We start from the raw sequence: 18,402 nt of genomic DNA on the forward strand, positions 1-18,402 counted from the left end.
CCTTACCTCAGAGACGTGAGGATCAAATGACATGATGTATTATGCCAGAACTTTATAAACTGTAAGTGGATATATACATATTAATTATAAATAATAACCTCAGCCATCTTGCTCTTTGCATGACAGAGGGAACTATTTACACACTGACGTCTTTAACAAGAAAAGACAGTCTTCCTAGCACTGTCTTGTTCCTTCTTTTTTAAAAAAATTATTTATTATACTTCAAGTTCTGGGATACATGTGCAGAACGTGCAGGTTTGTTACATAGGTATATAGGTACCATGGTGGTTTGCTGTACCCATCAACCTGTCATCGAGGTTTTTAGCCCCACATGCATTAGATATTTGTCCTAATGCTCTCCCTCCCCTTGCTCCTCACCCCCCGACAGGCCCTGGTGTGTGATGTTCCACTCCCTGTGTCCATGTGTTCTCATTGTTCAACTCCCACTTGTGAGTGAGAATATATGGTGTTTGGTTTTCTGTTCCTGTGTTGGTTTGCTGAGAATGATGGTTTCCAGCTTCACCCGTGTCCCTGCAAAGGACACAAATTCATTCTTTTTTATGGCTGCATAGTATTCCATGGTGTATATGTGCCACATTTTCTTTACCCAGTCTAACATTGATGGGCATTTGGGTTGGTTCCAAGTCTTTACTATTGTGAATAGTGCCTCAATAAACATATGTGTACATGTGTCTGTATAGTAGCATGATTTATAATCCTTTGGGTATATAACCAGTAATGGAATTGCTGGGTCAAATGGTATTTCTGGTTCTAGATCCTTGAGGAATCGCCACACTGTCTTCCAGAATGGTTGAGCTAATTTACACTCCCACCAACGGTGTAAAAGCGTTTCTATTTCTCCACATCGTCTCCAGCCTCTGTTGTTTCCTGACTTTTTAACTATCGCCATTCTAACTGGCTTGAGATGGTATCTAATTGTAGTTTTAATTTGCATTTCTCTAATGATCAGTGATGATGAGCTCTTTTTCATACGTTAGTTGTCCACATAAATGTCTTCTTTTGAGAAACATCTGTTCATATCTTTCACCCACTTTTTTGTGGGGTTTTTTTCCTTGCAAATTTGTTTAAGTTCCTTGTAGATTTTAGATATTAGACTTTTGTCAGATGGATAGATTGCAAAAATTTTCTCTCATTCTGCAGGTTGCCTGTTCACTCTGATGATAGTTTCTTTTGTTGTGCAGAAACTCTTTAATTAGATTCCATTTGTCAATTTTGGCTTTTGTTGCCATTGCTTTTGGTATTTTAGTCACAATGTTTATGTTCTGAATGGTATTATCTAGGTTTTCTTCTAGGGGTTTACGGTTTTAGGTTGTACGTTTAAGTCTTTAATACATCTTGAGTTAATTTTTATATAAGGTGTAAGGAAGGAGTACCATCTCAGTTTTGTGCATATGGCTAGCCTGTTTTCCCAGCACCATTTATTAAATAGAGAATCTATTCCCCATTGCTTGTTTTTGTCAGGTTTGTCAAAGATCAGATGGTTGTAGATGTGTGGTGTTATTTCTGAGGACTCTGTTCTGTTCTATTGGTCCATATATCTCTTTTGGTACCAGTAACATGCTGTTTTGGTCACTGTAACCTTGTAGTATAGTTTGAAGTGAGTTAGCATGATGCCTCCAGATTTGTTCTTTTTGCTCAGGATTGTCTTGACTATGCACGCTCTTTTTTGGTTCCATACGAAATTTAAAGTAGTTTTTTGTAATTCTGTGAAGAAAGTCAATGGTAGCTTGATGAGAAAAGGATTGAATCTATAAATTACTTTGGGCAGTATGGCCATTTTCACGATATTGATTCTTCCTATCCATGAGCATGGAATGTTTTTCTATTTGTTTGTGTCCTCTCTTATTTCCTTGAGCAGTGGTTTGTAGTTCTCCTTGAAGAGGTCCTTCACATTCCTTGTAAGTTGTATTCCTAGGTATTTTATTTTCTTTGTAGCAATTGCAAATGGGAATTTACTCATGATTTGGCTCTCTGTTTGTCTGTTATTGGTGTATAGGAATGCTTGTGATTTTTGCACATTGATTTTGTTTCCTGATACTTTGCTGAAGTTGCTTATCACCTTAAGGAGTTTGGGGGCTGAAATGATGGGGTTTTCTAAACATATAATCATGTCATCTGCAAACAGAGACAATTTGACTTCCTCTCTTCCTATTTGAATACCCTTTATTTCTTTTGCTTGCTTGTTTGCCCTGGCCAGAATTTCCAATACTACATTGAGTTGGAGTGTTGAGAGAGGGCATCCTTGTCATGTGCCAGTTTTCAAAGGGAATACTTCCAGCTTTTGCCCATTCAGTATAATATTGGATGTGGGTTTGTCATAAATAACTCTTATTATTTTGAGATATGTCCCATCAATACCTAGTTTACTGAGTGTTTTTAGCATGAAGAGGTATTGAATTTTGTCGAAGGCTTTTTCTGCATCTGTCGAGATAATCACGTGTTTTTTGCCATTGGTTCTTTTTCTGTGATGAATTACATTTATTGAATTGGTTATTTTGAACCAGCCTTGCATCCCAGGGATCAAGCTGCCTTGATCATGGTGGATAAGCTTTTTGATGTGCTACTGGATTTGGTTTGCCAGTATTTTACTGAGGATTTTCACATCAATGTTCGTTAGGGATACTGGCCTAAAATTCTTTTTTTTGTTGTATCTCTGCCAGGCTTTGGTATCAGGATGATGCTGGCCTCATAAAATGAGTTAGGGAGGATTCCCTCTTTTTCTATGGAATGGAATAGTTTCAGAAGGAATGGTACCAGCTCCTCTTTGTACTTCTGGTAGAATTTGGCTGTGAATCTGTCTGGTCCTGGAATTTTTTTTCTTGGTGGGCTATTAATTAGCACCTCAATTTCAGAACCTTTTATTGATCTACTCTGGGATTTGAGTTCTTCCTGTTTAGTCTTGGGACGGTGTATGTATCCAGGAATTTATCCATTTCTTCTAGATTTTCTAGTTTATTTGCATAGAGATGTTTATAGTATTCTCTGATGGTAGTTTGTATTTCTGTGGAATCGGAGATGATATCCCCTTTTTCATTTTTTATTGCATCTATTTGATTCTTCTCTCTTTTCTTCTTTATGAGTCTTGCTACCAGTCTATCTCTTTTGTTGATCTTTTCAAAAAACCAGTTCCTGGATTCATTGATCTTTTGAAGGGGTTTTTATGTCTCTATCTCCTTCAGTTCTGCTCTGATCTTAGTTATTTCTTGTCTTCTGCTAGCTTTTGAATTTGTTTGCTCTTGCTTCTCTAGTTCTTTTAATTGTGATGTTAGGGTGTCGATTTTAGATCTTTCCTGCTTTCTCTTGTGGGCATTTAGTGCTATAAATTTCCCTCTACATACTGCTTAAAATGTGTCCCAGAGATTCCGGTACATTGTGTCTTTGTTCTCATTGGTTCCAAAGAACATCTTTATTTCTGCCTTCATTTTGCTATTCACCCAGTAGTCATTCCAGAGCAGGTTGTTCAGTTTCCATGTAGTTGTGCAGTTTTTAGTGAGTTTCTTAATCCTGAGTTCTAGTTTGATTGCACTGTGGTCTGAGACACAGTTTGTTGTGATTTCTATTCTTTTACATTTGCTGAAGAGTGTTTTACTTCCAATTATGTCATCAATTTTAGAAGTGTGATGTGGTGCTGAGAGGAATGTATATTCTGTTGATTTGGGGTGGAGAATTCTGTAGATGTCTATTAGGTCTGCTTAATGCAGAGCTGAGTTCAAGTCCTGGATATCTTTGTTAAGCTTCTGTCTCGTTGATCTGTCTAATGTTGACATTGGGATGTTAAAGTCTCCCATTATTATTGTGTGGGGGTCTAAGTCTCTTTGTAGGTCTCTAAGAATTTGCCTTATGAATCTGGGTGCTCCTGTATTGGGTGCATATATATTTAGGATAGTTAGCTCTTCTTGTTGAATTGATCCCTTTACCATTATGTAATGGCCTTCTTTGTCTCTTTTGATCTTTGTTGGCTTAAAGTCTATTTCATCAGAGACCAGGATTGCAACCCCTGCTTTCTTTTTGCTTTCCATTTGCTTGGTAGATCTTCCTCCATCCCTTTATTTTGAGCCTATGTGTGTCTTCACACATGAGATGAGTCTCCTGAATACAGCACACTGATGGGTCTTCACTCTTTATCCAATTTGCCAGTCTGTGTCTTTTAATTGGGGCATTTACCCATTTACATTTAAGGTTAATATTGTTATGTGTGAATTTGATGGGTTTTGAATTTGGTGTGTTTTGATCTTCTTCCCCTTCTTGGTACTTGTCAGTTTCTGCAATAAATTCAGACATGGACAGATGCATTAAGCTGATTCCCCTACACACATAACAATCCACTGTCTAATCCTCACACAGGGACCTCAGGCTCCTCAGCATAAGAATAGGACACTGTGAGAGATGTATTTCAGGAGGCCTGAAGGCTGGTCATGATAGAGATTCCTTGGTTTTTGTCCCAGATACTAAGGTAAAATGTCCCTATTCTGGTAGATCGTTATCCCAATATCATTTGTTCCAAGTTTGTGCAAACGGTTATGCCATATTTTTCCAATCAATTTAAAGCAAATGCCCTCAATGGTTTCTAGGAGAAAAATTGCAATCTTCAGCCCTTTCTCATCAAATACTCAGATTGTTCATGGTGGTGAGGATTTTTGACACTGAAATTAGAGTGAAAAAGGAAATCTACAAACCCTTGAGTCAAAATCATAGTTCTCTGAATTTGTGCATCTGCCCAAGTCCAATGTCTTGAGAGTAGAACCAGAGTGCCATGGGCATGGCCTGAGACTAGGAAGATAGCTATGCTCACTGACCCATCCCATGTCTGGGCTTCCACATAGAACTAGAGTTTCATTGAACCTACATGTACCTATAGGTCCTCACTGTAGCAATGACATCTCTCAGCTCAGTAATGGCCACTTGGAGCAGGAATATGATCTCTATAAGGAAGACTCAGTGGATCCTTATCACCTTCATAGAAAGGTACTCACCGTCCACATCAAGAGAAAAGCCAATGTGTCATTCCTCCAATGAGTAAAAGGAATTTCCGTAGGACTGGCATGAATCTGGCAGTTCAAGATAACTGGAAGGAGTCAAATAATAACTATTCAGTGAGTCCTGCAAGACTTCAGGCTCTACTACCTCCAGCAGTTCCCTGCTGAGCCTGGAAAAGTAGAAAAAGTAAAGAATAAGCCAGGGAAAATCAGACACAACAGAGCCCCAACTAGATTTCATGGGTAGGATAAGGAAGTGGTTAAAAAAGAAAAAGGATAGATCCATTAATGAGGTAACAAATTATTGCCTTCATATTGGGACACTAAAGGGCCAAATGGAAAAGAATGAAAGAGAAAGACAGAGAGAGAGAGAGAGAGAGAGAGAGAGCTCAGTGAATTGTCCAGGTGATACACTGATGAGGGAGTAACAGGACACTCTGAGTTAGTGCCCTCAGGACACACAGTATACAGTGATCATGAAAAGACTGTGCTCAATAATTTTCCATAAAATGTGCTCAAGATTCCATGTAGTCACCATGAGAATACAGCTTTTGAAGTATGGTCGGCCTATAGTAGGTTTGTAAATGATAAGGGGAGAAAGAAATGGAAACCTAAATATCTATTGCAATGAAAACCAACAGCAATGTTAGTAGGAATAATTCAGGCTTGGTTGAAAAGATGTAATCGATATTGTCGGCCCGCTCTGTTTTCCCTGAACCAGGAATCTCCAAGTGTCAACACAGAATTAGCTGTTCACAATTGCTCAAAGTTACCTGGGGCATGGTGGGCCTTGGTCTTCTCCCTCTTCTTGGTCCTTTTTAATTCCTGCAACAAATTCAGACAGGGACAGACAAAATAAGCCAATTTACCTAACCCATAACAGTCCACTGTCTAATCCCCACATGGGGACCTCAGGCTCCTCAGCATGAGAACAGGACAATGTGAAAGATATACATCAGGAGGTCTGAAAGTCGGTCATGATAGAGATTCTTTGGTTTGCATTTCAGAACCAAGGGTGAAATATCCCTATTCTGGTAGATTGTTATCCCAAAATCATTTATCCCAAGTTTGTGCAAACAGTTATGCCTTATTGTTCCCATCAATTCAAAGAAAATGCCCCAGATGATTTCTAGGAGGAAAGCTGCAGTATCCAGCCCTGTGTCATCAAATACCCAGCTTGTTCATGGTTCCAAGAAACTGAAATTAGAATGAAGGAGGAAATCTACAAACCCTTGAGTCCAAATCATAGTTCTGTGAATTTCTTAAATCTGCCTGGGTCCAATGTGCTGACAGTGGGATCAGGTTGCCACAGGCATGGCTGGAGACTAGGAATAGAGCCATGCTCACTGACCCATTTCATGTCTGGGCTTCCAACTGAAGCCCTTTGTTTCATTACAACCTATATGCGCCCATAGGTCCTGCCTGCGGCAATGACATCTCTCAGGTCAGTAAGGGCCACTTGGAAGAGGAATATCACCCCTATCTGGAAGGGGTGGAGCCTTATCTCCTTCATAGTAAGTTACTCACTGTCCACGTCAAGAGCCAAGCCAAGGTACTCTTCCTCCAATGAGTAAAAGGCACTTCTGTAGGGCTGGCATAAGTCAGGCAGTTCAAGATAACCAGGAGTCGTCGAATAACATCTATCCAGTGAGTCTTGTAAGACTTCAGCTCTTTCTCTTCCAGCAGCTCCCTGCTGAGCCTGGAAAAGGAGGAAAAAGTAAAGAATAAGCCAGGTGGAATCAGAAACCACACAGCCCCAGCTAGATTTCATGGGTAACATAAGGAAGTGTTTGAGAAGAAAAAGGACAGATCCATTAATGAGGTAACAAATTATTGCCTTTATGTTGGGATAGACCAGGACCAGGTAGAAAAGCATGAAAGAGAAACAGAGAGAGAAAGAAACACACACACACGCACACACACACACAGACAGTGAGCTCAGTGAATTGGCCAGGTGACACACTGATAAGGGAGTCAAAGGACACTCTGCATTTGTGCCCTCAGGACACACAGTGAACAGTGATCATGAAAAGAGTGGGCTCAATAATTTTGCATAAAATGTGCTTAAGTTTCCCTGCAGTCACCATGAGAATACAGCTTTTGAGGTATGGTCAACCTTCACTAGGTTAGTAAATGATAAGGGTAGGAAGAAATGGAAACCTAAACATTTACTGTAATGAGAACCAAAAGCAATGTTAGTAGGTATAATTCAGACTTGTCTGACAAGATGAAATCATTATTTTCAGCATGTACTGTTTTCCCTGGACTTGGCGTCTCCAGGTGTCAACATCAAATTAACTGTCCACAATTTCTCAGACTCACCTCGGACCTGTTGCTTCTGCTGGTGATACCCAGGCAAACAGGGTCTGGAGTGGACCTCCAGCAAACTCCAACAGACCTGCAGCTGAGGGATCCACCTGTTAGAAGGAAAATTAACAAACAGAAAGGAATAGCATCAACATCAACAAAAGGACATCCACACCAAAACCACATCTGTAGGTCACCATCATCAAAGACCAAAATAGTGGATAAAACCACAAAGATGGGAGAAACCAGAGCAGAAAGGCTGAAAATTCCAAAAACCAGAAAGACTCTTCTCCTCCAAAGGAACACAACTCCTCACCAGCAAGGGAACAAAACTAGACGGAGAATTAGTTTGACAAGTTGACAGAAGTAGGCTTCAGAAAGTTGGTAATAACAAACTTCTCTGAGCTAAAGGAGGATATGCAAACCCATCGCAAGGAAACTGAAAACCTTGAAGAAAGGTTAGATGAATGGCTAACTAGAATAAACAGTGTAGAGAAGACCTGAAATGACCTGATAGAGCTGAAAACTATGGCACAAGAACTTCATGACGCATGCACAAGCTTCAGTAGTTGATTTGGAAGAAAAGGTATCAGTGATTGAAGATCAAATTAATGAAATCAAGTGAAAAGAGAAGTTTAGAGAAAAAAGAGTAAAAAGAAATGAACAAAGCCTCCAAGAAATATGGGACTACATGATAAGACCAAATCTACGTTTGATTGGTGTACCTGAAAGTGACGGGGAGAATGGAACTAAGCTGGAAAACACTCTTCAGGATATTATCCAGGAGAACTTCCCCAACCTAGTAAGGCAGGCCAACATTCAAATTCAGGAAATACAGAGAACGCCACAAAGATACTCCTCAAGAAGAGCAACCCCAAGACACATAATTGTCAGATTCACCAATGTTGAAATTAAGGAAAAAATGCTAAGGGCAGCCAGAGAGAAAGGACAGGTTACCCACAAAGGGAAGCCCATCAGACTAACAGCCTATCTCTAGGCAGAAAGCCTACAAGCCAGAAGACAGTGGGGGCCAATAGTCAACATTCTTAAAGAAAAGAATTTTCAACCCAGAATTTCATATCCAGTCCCACCTTACAACAGCTCCTGAAGGAAGCACTAAACATGGAAAGGAACAACCGGTGCCAGCCACTACAAAAACATGTCAAATTGTAAAGACCATCGATGGTAGGAAGAAACTGCATCAACTAACAAGCAAAATAACCAACTAACATCATAATGACAGGATCAAATTCACACATAACAGTATTAACCTGAAATATAAATGGGCTAAATGTCCCAATTAAAAAACACAGACTGGCAAATTGGACAAAGAGTCAAGATCCATCAGTGTGCTGTATTCAGGAGATCCATCTCACAGGCAGAGACAAACATAGGCTCAAAATAAAGGGATGGAGGAAGATCTACCAAGCAAATGGAAAGCAAAAAAAAAAAAAAGCAGGGGTTGCAATCCTAGTCTCTGATAAAACAGACTTTAAACCATCAAAGATCAAAAGAGACAAAGAAGGCCATTACATAATGGTAAAGGGATCAATTCAATAAGAAGAGTTAACTATTCTAAATATATGTGCACCCAATACAGGAGCACCCAGATTCATAAAGCAAGTCCTTACAGACTTAGAAAGAGACTTAGACCCCCACACAATAATAATGGGAGAATTTAACACCCCACTGTCAATATTAGACAGATCAATGGACAAAAGCTTAACAAGGATATCCAGGACTTGAACTCAGCTCTGCATTAAGCAGACCTAATAGACATCTACAGACCTCTCCACCCCAAATCAACAGAATATACATTCTTCTCAGAACCACATCACAATTATTCTAAAATTGACCACATAGTTGGAAGTAAAGCACTCCTCAGCAAATGTAAAAGAAGAAAAATCAGAACAAACTGTCTCTCAGACCACAGTGAAATAAAATTAGAACTCAGGATTAAGAAAGTCACTCAAAACTGCACAACTACATGGAAACTGAACAACCTGCTCTGGAATGACTACTGGGTAAATAACAAAATGAAGGCAGAAATAAAGATGTTCTCAGAAACCAATGGGAACAAAGACACAATGTATCAGAATCTCTGGGACACATTTAAAGCAGTGTGTAGAGGGAAATTTATAGCACTAAATGCCCACAAGAGAAAGCAGGAAAGATCTAAAATCGACACCCTAACATCACAATTAAAAGCACTAGAGAAGCAAGGCAAACAAATTCAAAAGCTAGCAGAAGACAAGAAATGACTAAGATCAAAGCAGAACTAAAGGAAATAGAGACACAAAAAAACCCTTCAAAAAAAATCAATGAATCCAGGAGCTGGTTTTCTGAAAAGATCAACAAGAAAACCCTGTTTGGCTAGTTCATCTGGCTCATCTGATTGCAAGTTCCTATCTTGAGAGGACTATGAAATTAAAACCAATACAAGTGCCACAAATAACACACATTGTTAATAAGGACAATTTGTAACTGGGTGAATGGAAGAAATAGTTCTATTCATCACTTCCTCATTTTCCCTAAATCTACAATCTCCTGGTGTCACTACTGAATTAACAGCCCACAATTCCACAGCATTACCTGGGAGACACTGGCCCTTTTTCTTCCTCTTCCTCATAAACACTTTCATTTTCTGTAAATAAATTCAGAGAAGAGGTCACATTAAGCAATTCACACTTCACATATGGCCAAATCACTGTATAGTCATAGCACAAGAACATAACTATTCTCAGTGCAAGAATATGGATTCTGATAGGAATATTCTAGGGTGCCCTAGATTAAGTCTGGTGAGAAGTAGATGACCCTGCTTTCCAGACCCACAGGCCAAAATCTCCCTCTCTGTGTAGACCATAATGCCATATTCCCTGCCTGAGTCAAAGTTAAACAAAATTTTTCCCCAAAAAAATCTCCAAAAACTGGTCAAACAATTTTCTAGGAGTGTTGCTGCAATGCTGACTTATATTACCAGGTAACATGGACATTAAATGTTTAGAGGCATCTACACATAAAACTTGACTGATAGATAAATTAGAACAACTCTTGCTTTAAAAAGAATCTGTGATTTGGGAGGCCAAGACAGGTGAATCATTTGAGGTCATGAATTCAAGACCAGCCTGGCCAATATGGGAAACCCCATCTCTACTAAAAATACAAAAATTAGCCAGATGTGGTGGTGTACACCTGTGGTCCCAGGTACTCAAAAGGCTGAGGCAGGAGAATCACTTGAATTTGGGAGGCGGAGGTTGCGCCAAGCCAAGATGGTGCCACTGCACTCCAGCCTGGGTGACAGAGCAAGACTCCATTGCAAAAAAAAAAAAAAAAAAAATCTACGACGCTACCAAGAAACAACATTGGATCAGCCATTGCACTGATGGGGTGGAGAACCAGGGTCCAGCCTTGCTTTATGGAAATATATCAGCAAAGTAAAGAAGAAAAGTTTCTGTCCTGATTTCAAGGTGACTGCGCAGCTAAGCAAGCTGACTTACAGGAGATCAAGATTAAAGCTGAGAGCAGTGAAGCCTGGAGAACAATATTTCCAAATACAAAGGCAAGGCTGCCAGCTTCCTTAAAAAGGCATAGGAACTCCGTGGACATTGTTCAGGGACAGATGACTTAATCACAGATGACAAGAAATACTGAATCAAAGCTAGGAGGCCTGACAGATACTTCCTGTGCATCTCCTGCACAGATGACTATGAGATCATCACACTTGCGTAGGGTCCAGTAACTTGATACTGGGGACTGGCAGACAAAGGCATGACATGAGTTGAGAAAGACAAAAAAACTCACTGATACCTGTGTTTAGAATCCGATCGGAGTTCTTTATTCAAACCAATTTGTGTGTATAGAGCCTGTCTTCAGAGTTTATCTTCCTCAGCCTAGACAGAGGTATGAGACACAAGGAATACACAGGCTACCTGGGATAATTTGTACAGCATCCTCCCATTCATCACGAGAGGATGAGTCAATGACAGTTGAGTCGACTTTGTCTTCCTCAAATGTGATTTTGGTGTTTCTGTGTGGCTTGTTGGAGTCACAAGGGCTGTGGCTATTTGAACAAGGGACGGCACATGCCTCCAGTGAGTCCTCAGGGATTTCCCTTTCTTCAGCCTTCTGCACCTCCCTGATGAGCCAGGTGGGACAGAGATGGCAGAAGATTAAACACAGAGGGATTAGACCCCAGGGAGTCCTAGCTGGTTTTGACAAGAGGCATTAAGAGAGTGGTCCCAGAAAGCAAACAGGAGGTTCCCTTTGAGAGGGAACAGGCAAACCTCTTCTCTCTGCAACAGACCATGGCTGCCATGGGAGCCAGAGAGGAAGAGAGCAACTGGTGTTCATTGCACTGGACAGATAGGGGCTGAGGAGGATGAAGACTCGGCTATCCCTGTACGGTACAGACATGACACTCAGCACATACAGAGAAACACAACACAACAGCTGCTATACCCTGTGTCTAAGCTGGGCTGAATTTCACATACTGTGGCTAAGGGAATGCAGGCCTATCGGGAGAACCCGCTCCCGATGTTTAACGTGGGTTCTTTTCTATTTCCTAAGTGTCTCGGCTGGGTTGAGAAATAAAGGGAAAGAGCACAAGAGAGAGAAATTTAAAGCTGGGTGTCCAGGGGAGACATCACATGTCGGCAGGATCCGTGATGTTCCCCAAACCGTAAAACCAGCAAGTTTTTATTAGTGATTTTCAAAAGGGGAGGGAGTGCACGAATAGGGTATAGGTCACAGAGATCACATACTTCACAAGGTAATAAAATATCACAAAGCAAATGGAGGCAGGGCTAGATCACAGGACCACCAGATGAGGTGAAATTAAAATTGCTAATGAAGTTAGCATTAGCAATTTTTTTTTTTTTTTGAGACAGAGTCTCCCTCTGTCCCCCAGGCTGGAGTGCAGTGGCCAGATCTCAGCTCACTGCAAGCTCTGCCTCCCAGGTTTACACCATTCTCCTGCCTCAGCCTCCTGAGTAGCTGGGACTACAGGCACCCGCCACCTCGCCCGGCCAGTTTTTTGTATTTTTTTTTTAGTAGAGACGGAGTTTCACCAGGTTAGTCAGGATGGTCTCGATCTCCTGACCTCGTGATCCGCCCATCTCGGCCTCCCAAAGTGCTGGGATTACAGGCTTGAGCCACCGCGCCTGGCCAGTATTAGCAATTTTAATGACGCATTGTCATTGAAAACGTCTTACCAGGAAACAGGGTTTGAGAGCAGATAACCTGTCTGACCACAACTTATTAGGTGGGAATTTTCCTCCACTTAATAAGCCTCGGAGTGCTATAGGAGACCGGGGCTTATTTCATCCCTTTGGCTTCGACCATAAAAGACGGGAGGCCTTAAAAAGGGGCCCCGTCTATAAGCCTACCTTCAGGGCGCATTCTCTTTCTCAGGGATGTTCCTTACTGAGAAAAAGAATTCAGCGATATTTCTCCTATTTGCTTATGAAAGAGGAGAAATATAGCTCTGTTCCATCTGGCTCACCGGCAGCCAGTTCAAAGTTACCTCTCTTGTTCCCTGAACATTGCTGTTATTCTGTTCTTTTTTTAAGATGCCCAGATTTCATATTGTTCAAACACACATGCTCCACAAAAAATTTGTGCAGTTGATACAATCACAGAGTCCTGAGGTGACATTCATCCTCCTCATCTTACAAAGATGACAGGATTAAGAGATTAAAGTAAAGACAGGCATAGAAAAACACGAGGGTACTGACTGGGGAAGTGATAAGTGTGCATGAAATCTTCACAATTTATGTTCAATGATTACAGTAAAGACAGGTGTAAGATTATAAAAGTATTAATTTGGGGAACTAATAAATGTCCATGAAATCTTCACAATCTATGTTCTTCTGCTACGGCTTCAGCCGGTCCCTCCGTTCAGGGTCCCTGACTTCCCGCCACACAGGCCTTTGGCCTATCATAGCTGCCAGAGAGGGCGTGCCTCCTAGACCTTTTTCATAGGTTACAACCCATTACTTACTCCTGAGTATTCAGTGTTACCTGGGGGCACATGATTCCTGTACTTTTCCAGCCTCCTCAACTTTAACATCTTCATCCTCATCTTCATCATTTTCTGTAAATACAGAAGCGTTCCTTCAGATATTTCCCACTTTACACTCTGCAAGCACAGTCAGCCCAATGTGCACAGAAACATGAACATCTAGGTATGAGTCATCATCGTTCAACTGAAATCTCTCATGTTTTATCTTTAACAAAATGCCCTGGCATGGTTTACAGATCCATCAGGCAATGCATTTCTGATCTGGAGGGCCACCATCAAGATGTGGCCAAATATTGAAAAGACCTTTTGCTCCCCATATCACTGGAGGCTTGTGCAGCCTCTCTCCGGCCTTTGGCAGCTGTCTTCCCCATCCTGCCACAGATCTGATTCCCAGGCACAGGCTTGGTGTCCTGTCATAGTTCGCATTTCAAACCTAATTCTTTCTCTTAGGAGAGGACAAACTTGTCCCACAGTCCTCTATGCATCAGGAGACTGCACAGGCCCCCCATGTGGCTTCTGCTGTGTTATTCAGGGACATTCTCTCCATGGGGAGTGCTCCAGTCTGAAGCACTTCCTACCACCAAATGCCCCCACATCAACTGCCTTCTCCAACACCACACGGCGAGGGGCTTCATCTCATTTTGAAAAGCAGTCGTTAAGTGTTCCCACATTTGGATGCTTCAGACCCTTGAGAGAGACAATTTGCCTGCCTTTGCAGATGGAGACAGAGAAACTCAGGAAGGACAAATCACTCACTGACAGTTACTAAGAACATTGCTGAAGAGACAGCCTGGGAACCTTCGTTCTTAGTCCAGAGCTCTTTTCACTCTAACAAGCGCTCTCCTGTCACGGCCTCCTTCTTGTCCTTTAAAACCAGATAGATGCTGCCTCTTGCTCCAAAGACCACCTTCCATCCAGCAAGGAGGGACATTTGCAATACTGTGACCTCCAACCCCATGGGTTTCCCATCTCTGTTCTTACCCAGGAAGTCCTGGTCATGTCATAGCCACATATGTTTAGTGGAAAAAACACCACCGATACAACTGTCATTATGAAAGTATGCAGGTCTGGAGTCTCTCACAAGCCTGGGGTTTTGGGTCATCAGGGCCTATGGCCACCATACCTGGGCTGAGCTTTTGGACAAGGTGCTGTGCCAGCCTACACCCTTCAGCCAGCTGTTCTTGGAGGTCCTGCCCTGGGACTTGTCTGGCTCATCCGGAGCGAGGAGGGCCTGGAGATGCTGATTCGATGAGCAGGAGGCATCTCTCCCTTCCCATAACTTCTCCCTTAACTGGGTCAGCTCTCATTCCTGAGAGTGAACCAGGACTTTATATTGCCTAAGGTGAGACAGTAGAGAAAATTTAACAGTGGAAAGGGATGAGTGGTCAGTTCTAATATTGCAACAGAGATTTCTGAGACAATGTCCTCAAGGAGACCTCCAAGCAGAAGGTCAGCACATGTTTAAAGGAATGTCTGTGGCCAAGAGAAGAATACAAAATGGTTTACAGCCTTCCTCTATATCAGAGAGGCCTCCTGTAAGATCCTCGATGATGTTCCATTAGTCTTTCTCTTCTGTAAACAAAAGTAGGTGTCTTCCTAATTCCGCTTCAAAAAGACATCCTTTCAGTTCCTCACTCTGGCCATGGACAATTCCATGTAAAAATACACACAGTGCATCTTGCAGCGACTAGATACAAAGCCATGTACAGAAATGAGGCCAGGTGCAGACGGGGCGAATTGAAAAGATGAAACAAGAAAATAATGACAGGGTCGAGAAGGCAACATTGATTGAGTGAAAGAATGAGAAGCCGCAGTCAGTCAGGAGCTGATTCTCACTAAGGGTAAGTGGGGTGGTGAAGGCACACCATTTTGAGTATACTGAATGCTGCTGGGTGGTTCCCACTCCTTTGGTTAATTTTGTGTTATGCAAATTTCACCTCAACAATTACTTGTTTGAGAAAAAGAAAAGGCTCTGAGAAACAACTGCAACCCAAAACTTACTATTATCCTTGTTCTCTGTTGGATAAATATTTGTGTGTCGTGAGCCTGCCATGGCAATTCCTGCCCTTCCCCTGGCCCAGCTTAGCTCTTACTTTTCCCCGCTGAGCTGCTGTATTTCAGAGATTTACACACCTGCCCACCTGCCTACCCCCACGGGATCCCCTCACCTGAGCTCCTTAGCCTGCCTGAGCTGCTCTGCAACCTTCTCCTCCTTGAACTGAAGCTCATCCCTCAGCATAGATTTTATGAGGTCTTTGCACTCTTCATACTCTGAGAAAAGACAGACATGCCTGCTTCAGTGTAAGGCTGGACATGCTGCTGTGGTCACTGCCTACAGGGCAGGAGTCAGGTCCATCCCAAGGACAAAACTGTCCCCAGTTCCAGGCTCTAGGAAGGGATTTCCACATCTTTACTCTTCAGTCTCCTGACTTTCTAGCATCTGTTTCTCCAAAATTTAGAGACGAAGAAAGAGAAACTCAAGAGCACATCAAGGAAGTTGACCAGATGATTCAACCACAATGAAGTGGAGTCAGAATTCACAGCCCCTGAGGTCTGACTCTGAATGTGGAGCCACTTGTCCAAGCCTTGCAGCCTCTCCTCTAAAACACTGCACTGGGGCATGAAGTAGTGATTTCTTGTATGGTCGGAAAGGCCCCTAGGACTATGGGACAGATGGTTTTCCCTTTTACCGGGAATTTCAAAGAAAAATACGTCAAAGATTTTTTAAATATTTGATTTTTAAATCATAATCGTATCTGAAGCATAAAGTATGAGACATAAGGCCATGAGGGAAATATGCCCAAATACTAATAAAGCTTGTGTTAATTTAGAAACAGTAGAATAAAGAACTAATAGACAGTGTTTACTCTGTGCCAATAAATGTTCTAGGAGATTGACAAGAAATAGCTCATGTAATTCACTGCAGCAATTTACAGAGGTAGGTATTATTGTAGTATTGTATGAACAGATGAGGAAACTGAGGGACAGACAAGACAAGCAACTTGGATGGAGCCCAGGAGACAGGCCCAGGGTCCCTGCTCTGCACACTGTACTGCTACTTCCACACATTCTTGGGTGCGATCTTTCTTCCTCTTTAGGAACAAGAGCCTGTGCCCTAGGACTTCCCTCTTACCAGAGTACTCTCTGCTGTTTATTTTTTTATTTCTGTTTGTTTGTTTATTTTTGACCAGTCTTGCCCTGTCACCCAGGCTAGAATGTAATGGCACAATCTTGGCTCACTGCAACCTCTGCCTCCTGGGTTCAAAGGATTCTCCTGCCTCAGTCTCCCGAGTAGTGGGGATTACAGGCACCTGCCACCATGCCCAGCTAATTTTTGTATTTTTAGTAGAGATGGGGTTTCTCCATGTTGCCCAGGCTGATCTCAAACTCCTGACCTCGTGATCTGCCCACTTCGGCCTTCCAAAGTGCTGGGATTACAAGAGTGAGCAACTGTGCACGGCCCCTACTCCCTCCTCTTGATTCTGTCACTTATAGATACCACAGGTTCTATTAGGAGCAGAGTCTTCTTGAAGCTCCTCAGAGCAGGTACTGGGCACTATCACCAAGTTTCCCTCAGGGTCACTAGAACAGAGCTTTGCCTATAGGGCCTCAACAGAAGCTTGAACTGAATAAAAGTTCACTAGTCCCAGACATTTAGAACAGACTAGACGTTATTTGTCTGCAGGATTTTGTATGGTACAGACAGTAGTCTTGAAAACATGATTTAGCCTCTTGGAGAAAACAGGTCGTTCTGTGCCTGTGACAGAAATCAACTGAGATTTTAATTCTAGTCCCACCCCCACCTAACTGTAAGTATGGAAAGTTGTTAAATACTTTGGTACCTCTGTCTTCCAACTTTAACAAAATGCTAAAACACCCATTTCTATTTTCCTAGAAGTACGGGAGGGATGAAATTATTTTTAATGGAGAGTGCATTTAGTTTCTCAGAGAGAAGACAGGACATCATTCATCACTTTCGTGATGGTGAGCCTATTGAACTTACAGTATGTGTTCTGCTGGTTGGCCAGGAAGTAGGCCACTTGAGTTATAAGAAATTTCTCTTTGATATTTCTGAACTGCTGTTTGTTCTCTGCCAGCTGGGGATGCAAATTCTCACTGATTTCTAGGATGTTCATCTCTGCCTTCTCACTGGACCAAGGGCCAGCAGATACCACCATGCTGACATTTGTTGCAGAAAAGGTGGAGCTAGGGACTGGGGAGAATAAACACAAACACAGGATGGGTTAAAAACTGGTGAAATCAAATAGGTTTAATTAGGACTGAGGGATGTCAGTAACTAAAATTCTTAACTTACTGTTGAGAAAAACATGATCACTCCCCACAGCACTTTAGGATCCTTAACCACAAAACCAAGGTTTGAGGTGCCTGAGCTCAGAGCTGAAGGCACTGCCAGTCACTCAGTCTCTGACAAGAGTGAGGATGATTGTGGCCAGCATGCCAGGTCTGCAGTTGCAATAACAGAATTAGAAGGTGGGGGTGTCATGGAATCTTAGGATCCCTGCATTCCAATTGCCCAGGCTTTGCTGCAACACAGGCACCCTGGTCTCACCTGAGGGTAACCACCAATGGGGATCATTCCTTCAGCATTCACTCTCAGTATTCATGTACCCTTGTGACAATGCCACCGACCCATCTCTTTCCCAATACATCTAAGCATATTCCTCACTGTTTATCTCTTGTCTGTACAACATCATCAAGGCAGAAACATTTCCCAACAGGTTATATGAATTCCTTATATACTCTAGGTACTAGACTCCTGTCAAATATATAATTTGGAAATAGTTCTCCCATTATATGGATTATCTTTTCACTTCCTTGACAGTGTCCTTTGAAGCATATAAGATTTTTATTTTAATGAAGTCCATTTATCTATCTATTTTTGGGTTGTTTGTGCCTACCTAAAAAATGTCTAATCCAAAGTCACAAAGATTTGTACCTATGTTTTTTCTTCAAGACATTGTTTTTTGAATGAGAACTTTCCTGGGTTTTAGTGGAGGGTGGACATTGTTTATTTATGCCTCCTGTCCATTACCGATGTTTGTCCTGATTGTTATTCAT

General features: G+C 41.9%; 1 pseudogene; it reads right to left on the reverse strand.

Moving 5' to 3' along the window:
- Window positions 1–258: 258 nt before the first annotated feature.
- LOC126949706 (neuroblastoma breakpoint family member 3-like) lies at window positions 259–17,547 on the reverse strand (annotated as a pseudogene).
- Between the last annotated feature and the right edge of the window lie 855 nt (window positions 17,548–18,402).

The sequence above is a fragment of the Macaca thibetana genome, chromosome 1 (assembly GCF_024542745.1).
Source record: "Macaca thibetana thibetana isolate TM-01 chromosome 1, ASM2454274v1, whole genome shotgun sequence".
In the NCBI taxonomy this organism is placed as follows: domain Eukaryota; kingdom Metazoa; phylum Chordata; class Mammalia; order Primates; family Cercopithecidae; genus Macaca; species Macaca thibetana.